Raw genomic sequence first — 11,032 nt, 5'->3', positions numbered from 1 at the left:
ACAGGGAACACGCAAATCAGTGCACGACTCGTACTCCTTTTCCCCTTTCCATTCAAACAACTCATAAGGCAGTTCTACCCGGCGTCGTCGTCGAATTGCGGGTGCTCAATTATGGCAATCCTTTTCATGAGCTGTGAGGATGGTGATTATCTTCGTCGCTACCGCTGTCGAACGATTTCCCCCCCCCCCCCCTCCTCAACCAGTTGCTCATCCTGGGATCTTCCCGGTAATGCTGCAGGGTTTCCACAGCGGACTGGTTTGGAAATTGTTTGTTTGTGTGCGCTCGCAGAAAGAGAGTACCGACCGAAAGATTTCCCGCGGGCAAATCCGACTCTGCGGTCGATGGCAAACGATTCGAACTTTAATTATGAGTCGTTTTGATGAGAGGCAATTTGTAATTACATGACTTTGATGATGTTTGTATTTGCGTGGAACTTTGGTCGTTAAGCTGATTGTTTTATCTGTACAATAAGGGGACAAGTATGTTTTATTGCAATTTTAAAATTTGCTTTGTTTAAATTTCACGGTAAAAATACTTCTTTCGCAGTTATAATTTAGGATTTTGAAGGAAACATACCGCGCAGGTGGAAACGAAACGAAATCACATTGTCTTAATATATTCGTTGTAAAATAAAACTAAATTGCAAATTTCAAGCCTAACTTCCAAAATGTGCAAATCATTACAGTTATGTTGCTATCAAAAGATTTAAGAATATATTTATAAATTTATGAGAAAAAAATACAGTCCAAAATCGAAAAATGTAGAAATATTTAATAGTTTACTATACTATTTTCAATCTACAAAAGATACAAGAGTTTTAAACGAACTCAAACATACTAAATATGATTATCAACCAGGATTGCCTGGTCAACATTTGAAAAATATGACAAAGTACCTATTACAAATCTGGAAAAATCTGAACACGGAAATCGAACAATTCTGAATGGTGAAGGGGAAGAATTGAATATGAATTAATTAAAAAAAAATTCAGACGGTTTAACTGATTTTATGACCTTAAAACGTTACTTAATCCAGGTGGTTGGTGCCTTCCTCTCATTTATAGAGTAATTCCAACCCCCCAAAAGTGTCCACATTGTTATGGATCTTTGCTAACGTGACCGCAGGCCTAAGAGGTAAGTGATGAGTAAAAAAACAGACTACCTACAGACTTATTGTCAAGATTATAGAGACAACGCCTTTGAGGAAAATGGCATCCCTCTACACGGTTTTTTCGTGGTCAGACCCGACCATTTGAGGTTATGTAAATTCAAACCATTTTTTTAACTGCTTGTAAGTTTTGATAGGTAAGTCAGATCTTGAAAATTCTTACTGCACTTAAAAGGTCTTCTCATATGCTTTCTAAAAATATGTAACATGTGCGGGTTTCATGAAAAAAACAACCCTTTTGCGAAATTGTGAAATTTATATGCAGCAAATTTTTAAGCATAACTTTTGATGTACTTTACAAAGTCTTATAAATTTCAATAGGGGCTTATGGGACCCCAAGACGAATCGAATGAGGCCAATACGGTCAAAATCGGCTCAGTCAATGACTCAGCTGGTGATTCTGAGTCGATATGTATAAATGACGGTAGGTCTAGGAGGTCTAATTAAAAAGTTCATTTTTCGAGTGATTTTATAGCCTTTCCTCAGTAAGGTGAGGAAGGCAAAATGTTGAATTTACATCTTCTCATTCTCGTACTCAAACACATTCTATTTTTACTTGATTTTCAATTATGTAAGTTCATTTTAATCAAAAATTTGTTCAAGTTGGGCATAAACTGAAAAATCTGGCAAAATCTGTTTTTAGAATATCTGGCACAGAGAAGGATGAATCTTTATTTTGGCTGACACTTGAAAAATCTGGCCTTCCTAGACTTATCTGGCAACCTGGCAACTCTGATCAACACAGGATAATCCACTTCAAAATATTTTCTGAAAAATATTTGCAAAGGCCAAATTAAAAGAAGGAATACATCAGACATCACTTTCCTTTCTTGACCAATTTTTTCAACATTCAAGGACCACACTTGGCGCAAAACTAGAGCGCCAACATCGGGAACTCGATAGCGGTGTGCTCTAATGTTCTAACTGAAAATTGGGCCAAAATGAGTTAATGATGCCATCTTTTAGCTAATTCCCTACAAAACGCTTCTAACAGATCTGAAAAATTCGTTTCCTACGCGGAGATATCGCCTTGCAACCATTTGTACTAACTGACATTTTCGAACGCATCATGGATGTGCTCTCTTATTTTCCATCATGGCTTGACCTTTTGAAAACACGCAAATCCATAAAAATACGATTACACTATAATATTATGGTAAATTGCCAGGTGTCCTTACTAGTTTGAGCAATATTATGGAGCACTATTTTGGAAGGCAAATAGCACAAGTGTGCACATTTGGAAGCGAGAAGGAATTATCAGTTAGGTGTAGTGTGTTAAAATGGTTTAGTGGAGTAGTTTTTTTTTTGTTTGGACGACCCATTGATTAGGATTAGTGTATTTAGGTTCTGTAGGTTAGTTTAAAATGTTGTTACGTAGTTTTCTTTGCATGGACGACCCCTGCAGTTGCACAACGACTTGAAGAATGTTTCAAATTGGCCTTTTGGGTTGAGCTAAATGGGCAATGGGTTGGGGAAAATTATTGTTACGTCGTTTTTTTGCATGGACGACCCCTGTACGTGAGCTAGGAGTGCACAACGATTTGAAAAATGTTTCAAATTAGACTTTTGGGTTAGGCTAAGTGGGCATTGGGTTGGAGAAAATTATTGTTACGTCGTTTTTTTTTGCATGGACGACCCCTACAGTTGTGCTAGGAGTGCACAACGACTTGAAGAATGTTTCAAACTGGACTTTTGGGTTGGGCTAAGTGGGCATTGGGTTGGGTAAATTATTGTTACGTCGTTTTTTTGCATGGACGACCCCTACAGTTGTGCTAGGAGTGCACAACGACTTGAAAAATGTTTCAAATTGGACTTTTGGGTTGGGCTAAGTGGGCATTGGGTTGGGGAAAAATGTTGTTAGGTCGTTTTTTTGCATGGACGACCCCTGTACGTGAGCTAGGATTGCACAACGACTTGAAAAATGTTTCAAATTGGACTTTTGGGTTGGGCTAAGTGGGTAATGGGTTGGGGAAAAATGTTGTTAGGTCGTTTTTTTGCATGGACGACCCCCTTCATTTGTGCTAGGAGTGCACAACTACTCGAAAAATGTTTCAAATTGGACTTTTGGGTTGGGCTAAGTGGGTAATGGGTAGGGGAAAAATGTTGTTACGTCGTTTTTTTTCATGGACGACCCCTACAGTTGTGCTAAGAGTGCACAACGACTTGAAGAATGTTTAAATTGGACTTTTGGGTTGGGCTAAGTGGGTAATGGGTTGGGGAAAAATGTTGTTACGTCGTTTTTTTTGCATGTACGACCCCTTCAGTTGTGCTAGGAGTGCACAACGACTTGAAGAATGTTTCAAACTGTTACGTCGTTTTTTTACATGGACGACCCCTTCAGTTGAGCTAAGCGTGCACAACGACATGAATAATGTTTCAAATTGGACTTTCGAGTTGGGCTACTATACAATATTATACCATTTTAACAGAATTTAGAGTCATAGAGACGCACCTGAGAAATGGTAAAATCCGTAAAAAAATACTTTGACTCAATCTCACCCCCCAGACCCAGTGTCACCCCCACTAACGGTACGTAGTATTTTTTTGCATAAACGAACCCTGCAGTTAAGCTGAGAGTGAACAACGACTTAAAGAATGTATTCAATTTGGTCTTTTGGGTTGGAACCCACTTGTAAAATGTTGTTACGTAGCTGCACAATAAAGCTCATACAAAATCCCATACAAAGTACTTAAAAAGATTAAAAAAAAGCTCACGACCCACTTAGCCCAACCAAAAATCCAATTTAATATTCTTCAAGTCGTTGTGCACTCTTAGCTCAACTGAAGGGGTCGTCCATGCAAAAAAACAACGTAACAACAATTTTCCCCAACCCAATACCCACTTAGCCCAACCTATAAGGCAAATTTTAACATTCTTCAAGTCATTGTGCACTCCTAGCTCAACTGCAGGGGTCGTCCATGCAAAAAAAAAACGACGTAACAACATTTTCCCCAACCCATTACCCACTTAGCCCAACCCAAAAGTCCAATTTAATATTTTTCAAGTCGTTGTGCACTCTTAGCTCAACTGTAGGGGTCGTCCAGGCAAAAAAAAACGACGTAACAACATTTTTCCCCAACCCATTACCCACTGAACCCAACCCAAAAGTCAAATTTAATATTCTTCAAGACGTTGTGCACTCCTAGCTCAACTGCAGGGGTCGTCCAGGCAAAAAAAAAAAAACGACGTAACAACATTTTTCCCCAACCCATTACCCACTTAGCCCAACCTAAAAGTCAAATTTTACCATTCTTCAAGTCGTTGTGCACTCTTAGCTCAACTGCAGGCGTCGTCCATGCAAAAAACTACGTAACAATATCTTTCATAGATGATTTGCACACTTGGCTCAACTGTATGGGTCCTCCATACTTAAAAATATTACGTATTTAATTTGTTTGAGGCACATTTGTTCTATTCAATACACACATCGATTCCATTGCATGAGGCACACTTGTTCCAACTGCAATTCACCATAAATCTAAATAACGGTTTGTGCCTTGGATACCATTCGTTTTTGAAAGGTCGTATGATATTATTGAAATAAAATAAAGTAGCTAAAAGTTTTTACAACATCATTTTCTTATGTTTTTAGGAATACATCAACCTAGTATTCGTCATAGTTGATGTATTATGGATGGTTTTACAATTATATTCATAAAAAATATAATTTCACTAATTTTTTCATACAAAAATTTTGATTTAAATGCTAATTTTTCCAAAAAGTTAATTTTCCTACCAAATTCAAACTAAAATAAGTGTTTGAAAAAAGTTTTGATATAAAATGTTTTTCTTACGCTGAAATTAACCAACTCGTGAAAAAATAACATTGAAACAACTAATTTGAACTATTTTAACAATAAATTTACTTTGCACGCTTTTGTACCAAAGCCCTGTGCACGTTTGTGCTAACTCATACAAATTACCTCCCAAAACACACTTGTGCCAATTGCAAGCATGATTTTTTTTCTTATTTTCTCTGCCAAAATTTTTCTAGCATTTCAAAAGTTTTTATATTTCACAATGTCTTTAAGTAATGTTAGGTGCATACTTTAAAATTGTTAGAACAATTGTTTGTCGAATAGTTTTCCAGAAACAGTAATTCAAAGTTTAAAAATCGATTTTCTCGCAACTACCAAAATGTCAGTTAGTATAAGAGAGCACACCGCTATCGAACTAATAATACGTTATTCTGCAGCCACCAAGTATGTGCATTTTGGGCTTTTTGACTCCAAGCTGCTGCCAAAAAGTTTCCCAGTTTCGAGGGCCTTTGTGTTCCATTTTTTTCCGACAAAAATGAATGGAGAAAAATCACCAACCTATCACATTGTCGTAATTTCTAGTGGGTGATATGGGGTTAAATGGTACAATCTGACATCCAAGTTTTAGTGGAAAATCTTAAAATTTAGGTGAATTTGACTGACAAATGATTTCTTGGAAACAAAAACACTATTCATTTGAGTAAATTTGCCCTAACTGCCACATAGAAGTAAAGAAGAGGAAGTGCTCAAGTCCTACCGTTGGCTATCACGAGTTTGATTCCAAGTTGAGCTGTCCGAGACGAAAAAAAATCGCAAAACAATGAACGCGCAAACTTTGGGGGAAGCTTTATGGGATAATAAAGGGGGTCATCAGGATCAAAAGGTTTTTCTTCCCGTTTCCACGCGGCGGCTGGCTCCAGACAAGACAGCAAATATTAATAACGCATCGAAGACCAAGCTGAAGGATGAATCACTAACGACTGACGAACTGCTGTTTCCACACGGATTCGTTTTTTGTGTTTCGCCCAGTCCAGAATTATTGCACCGAAAATCCCGCCGGTGTCTGCCTCGGCGAAAACGTGATCTGCAAATGCAAAATAATTGACCCACTGCGGTGCCCGCGGATATCTTCTTGCGATTCTCCCCGCGCAGGACAATCAGCGGCGGCCAGAAGCTGCGTAACCGAGGGTAATGTTAGGAGGATGATCGCAGCGAAGTCAGGTATTGAGTGTGTGTCTGAGCTGCAATTTTGGACGAGGTCAACGTACGACAAGGACTGTGAGAAAGAAGGATACACTTTTGGGATAAGCGCCTAGAGCACTGATGCCATTAGACAGGGATAATTAGTCCTTTTGGTACGTTTAACCGAACTCAATCGATGAAGGAAGCGTGAGAAATTTATTGAAATACTGAAAGTTTATATTGAGAACACCTTGGTCTTGTCTGTCTTATCTGTCTTGTCTGTCTTGTCTGTCTTGTCTGTCTTGTCTGTCTTGTCTGTCTTGTCTGTCTTGTCTGTCTTGTCTGTCTTGTCTGTCTTGTCTGTCTTGTCTGTCTTGTCTGTCTTGTCTGTCTTGTCTGTCTTGTCTGTCTTGTCTGTCTTGTCTGTCTTGTCTGTCTTGTCTGTCTTGTCTGTCTTGTCTGTCTTGTCTGTCTTGTCTGTCTTGTCTGTCTTGTCTGTCTTGTCTGTCTTGTCTGTCTTGTCTGTCTTGTCTGTCTTGTCTGTCTTGTCTGTCTTGTCTGTCTTGTCTGTCTTGTCTGTCTTGTCTGTCTTGTCTGTCTTGTCTGTCTTGTCTGTCTTGTCTGTCTTGTCTGTCTTGTCTGTCTTGTCTGTCTTGTCTGTCTTGTCTGTCTTGTCTGTCTTGTCTGTCTTGTCTGTCTTGTCTGTCTTGTCTGTCTTGTCTGTCTTGTCTGTCTTGTCTGTCTTGTCTGTCTTGTCTGTCTTGTCTGTCTTGTCTGTCTTGTCTGTCTTGTCTGTCTTGTCTGTCTTGTCTGTCTTGTCTGTCTTGTCTGTCTTGTCTGTCTTGTCTGTCTTGTCTGTCTTGTCTGTCTTGTCTGTCTTGTCTGTCTTGTCTGTCTTGTCTGTCTTGTCTGTCTTGTCTGTCTTGTCTGTCTTGTCTGTCTTGTCTGTCTTGTCTGTCTTGTCTGTCTTGTCTGTCTTGTCTGTCTTGTCTGTCTTGTCTGTCTTGTCTGTCTTGTCTGTCTTGTCTGTCTTGTCTGTCTTGTCTGTCTTGTCTGTCTTGTCTGTCTTGTCTGTCTTGTCTGTCTTGTCTGTCTTGTCTGTCTTGTCTGTCTTGTCTGTCTTGTCTGTCTTGTCTGTCTTTTCCTCTGTTTTTTTGCTTTTGATGATTATTTGATGATATTTTGCCTTGGCATCCTTTTAATAGTGGCTAGCTAATTGCAATGCAAACAGTATGCACTTCTGTCAAGCTCATACAGTCAGCCAACAATAGATCCTTTCCTCATTACGATTCAACACGAAGTCAATCATCGCTCAATCAGTCTGCCACCAACCGTCAATCCAGTGCGGAAGCCAAAAGGTTGGTTACCTTCAAAGGCAGAGAAAGAGTTCCCGCAAGGTGGCGTGGTGTGTGTGTCCTTAGCGGCAACCCATCAACCGACAAAGCCATCACCCGGCAGCCAATAAGTCATTAATCGCTTCTCGCCAACAGCCACCAGCAGCAGCCACAAGCCGGTGCCAGGAGTGTGGTTTTAATGATTTAATAAGCTTCTAGACATGCATCGGCTCAAGCAGGTTGTTGAACCATTGGGCTTTTGTAGTTGGTTTGTCAACTGGTGGATTTATTTTGAAAAAATCTTAATCTTGAATTCATTTAAATAAAAAATCAACGCTCAAATTGCAAAATGAAAAAAAATATTCAAAAAACGTGAAAATCTTATCTGCAAACCCCGCCTAGATAAACCATTTCAAAAAAAAGAGTCGATAACACTACTCGACAAAACAAAACTTGTGTCAAGGGATTCACGATATCTCATCCGTTCCTGAGAGAAAAGGCATCCCCGAATCCGATGCAATCGACAGAATTTGATTTTATGTCCACGCGGACTGACGAAAAGTTGGTACATTTTTTAACATAAAAAATCGAACAATTTAAAAAAACCATGCGTCTCCTCCCAATTATATGAGCCATCTACAAGAATATGGAAGCGCCTGGTGCATAGCCATTTCCTTTAAGCACAATGGAAACAACCAATACAAATATATAAGAAAGTTGTCAAGTTCTCGGGGGGTCCACAGCTAGCATTTTTTGTACGATTATAAAAAATAAATATTAAAATTTTAAAATTAATTTATTTAAAAAACATATTTTTTGATTTATTTGTTTACTAAAATTTTATGTATCTCAAGGTCTATGGGTACATCGGGATGTCCATGGTCATCCGAGGACTCCCTGGTGTTAAGATCTACGAGTCTACCGCCGTAACAAGCAAGAGGTCGTCGGATTTTGACCCCGAATCTTGTGTGTATAGCATCAGTGCATATGGTAGACTACTGTATGAATGTGTTGGGTTGTTCATGGTCATCCAAGGACTCCCTGGAGTTAAGATCTACGAGTCTACCGCCGTAACAAGCAAGAGGTCGTCGGATTTTGACCCCGGATCATGTGAGTATAGCATCAGTGCATATGGTAGACTACTATATGAATGTGTTGGGATGTTCATGGTCATCCAAGGACTCCCTGGAGTTAAGATCTACGAGTCTACCGCCGTAACAAGCAAGAGGTCGTCGGATTTTGACCCCGAATCTTGTGTGTATAGCATCAGTGCATATGGTAGACTACTGTATGAATGTGTTGGGTTGTTCATGGTCATCCAAGGACTCCCTGGAGTTAAGATCTACGAGTCTACCGCCGTAACAAGCAAGAGGTCGTCGAATTTTGACCCCGGATCATGTGCGTATAGCATCAGTGCATATGGTAGACTACTATATGAATGTGTTGGGATGTTCATGGTCATCCAAGGACTCCCTGGAGTTAAGATCTACGAGTCTACCGCCGAAACAAGCAAGAGGTCGTCGGATTTTGACCCCGGATCTTGTGTGTATAGCATCAGTGCATATAGTAGACTACTGTATGAATGTGTTGGGTTGTTCATGGTCATCCAAGGACTCCCTGGTGTTAAGATCTACGAGTCTACCGCCGTAACAAGCAAGAGGTCGTCGGATTTTGACCCCGGATCATGTGAGTATAGCATCAGTGCATATGGTAGACTACTGTATGAATGTGTTGGGTTGTTCATGGTCATCCAAGGACTCCCTGGAGTTAAGATATACGAGTCTACCGCCGTAACAAGCAAGAGGTCGTCGGATTTTGACCCCGGATCATGTGAGTATAGCATCAGTGCATATGGTAGACTACTATATGAATGTGTTGGGATGTTCATGATCATCCAAGGACTCCCTGGAGTAAAGATCTACGAGTCTACCGCCGTAACAAGCAAGAGGTCGTCGGATTTTGACCCAGGATCATGTGCGTATAGCATCAGTGCATATGGTAGACTACTAAATGAATGTGTTGGGTTGTTCATGGTCATGCAAGGACTCCCTGGAGTTAAGATCTACGAGTCTACCGCCGTAACAAGCAAGAGGTCGTCGGATTTTGACCCCGGATCTTGTGTGTATAGCATCAGTGCATATGGTAGACTACTGTATGAATGTATTGGGTTGTTCATGGTCATCCAAGGACTCCCTGGTGTTAAGATCTACGAGTCTACCGCCGTAACAAGCAAGAGGTCGTCGAATTTTGACCCCGGATCATGTGCGTATAGCATCAGTGCATATGGTAGACTACTATATGAATGTGTTGGGATGTTCATGGTCATCCAAGGACTCCCTGGAGTTATGATCTACGAGTCTACCGCCGTAACAAGCAATAGGTCGTCGGATTTTGACCCCGGATCATGTGCGTATAGCATCAGTGCATATGGTAGACTACTATATGAATGTGTTGGGATGTTCATGGTCATCCAAGGACTCCCTGGAGTTAAGATCTACGAGTCTACCGCCGTAACAAGCAAGAGGTCGTCGGATTTTGACCCCGGAGCATGTGCGTATAGCATCAGTGGATATGGTAGACTACTGTATGAATGTGTTGGGATGTCCATGGTCATCCGAGGACTCCCTAGAGTAAAGATCTACGTGTCAACCGCCGTAACAAGCAAGAGGTAGTCGGATTTTGACCCCGGATCTTGTGTGTATAGCATCAGTGCATATGGTAGACTACTATATGAATGTAATGGGATGTCCATGGTCATCCGAGGACTCCCTGGAGTAAAGATCTACGAGTCTACCGCCGTAACAAGCAAGAGGTAGTCGGATTTTGACCCCGGATCTTATGTGTATAGCATCAGTGCATATGGTAGACTACTATATGAATGTAATGGGATGTCCATGGTCATCCGAGGACTCCCTGGAGTTAAGATCTACGAGTCTACCGCCGTAACAAGCAAGAGGTTGTCAGATTTTGACCCCGAATCTTGTGTGTATAGCATCAGTAGATATGGTAGACTGTGAACGATGAACAAAAATCCTTGCTTACCACTTAAGCCAAACGGCGACCTATTGTTTGTTACGGCGGTAGACTCGTAGATCATTACTCCAGGGAGTCCTCGGATGACCATGGACATCCCAACACATTTATACAGTAGTCTACCATATCCACTGATGCTATACGCCCATGATCCGGGGTCAAAATCCGACGACCTCTTGCTTGTTACGGCGGTAGACTCGTAGATCTTAACTCCAGGGAGTCCTTGGATGACCATGAACAACCCAACACATTCATACAGTAGTCTACCATATGCACTGATGCTATACACACAAGATCCGGGGTCAAAATCCGACGACCTCTTGCTTGTTTCGGCGGTAGACTCGTAGATCTTAACTCCAGGGAGTCCTTGGATGACCATGAACAACCCAACGCATTCATACAGTAGTCTACCATATGCACTGATGCTATACACACAAGATTCGGGGTCAAAATCCGACGACCTCTTGCTTGTTTCGGCGGTAGACTCGTAGATCTTAACACCAGGGAGTCCTTGGATGACCATGAACAACCCAACACATTCATACAGTAGTCTACC

This window comes from Culex quinquefasciatus, chromosome 1 (genome assembly GCF_015732765.1).
Source record: "Culex quinquefasciatus strain JHB chromosome 1, VPISU_Cqui_1.0_pri_paternal, whole genome shotgun sequence".
NCBI classification, from domain to species: Eukaryota; Metazoa; Arthropoda; class Insecta; order Diptera; family Culicidae; genus Culex; species Culex quinquefasciatus.
The sequence above is the reverse complement of the archived record's forward strand: the minus strand, read 5'-3'. Positions refer to the sequence as shown.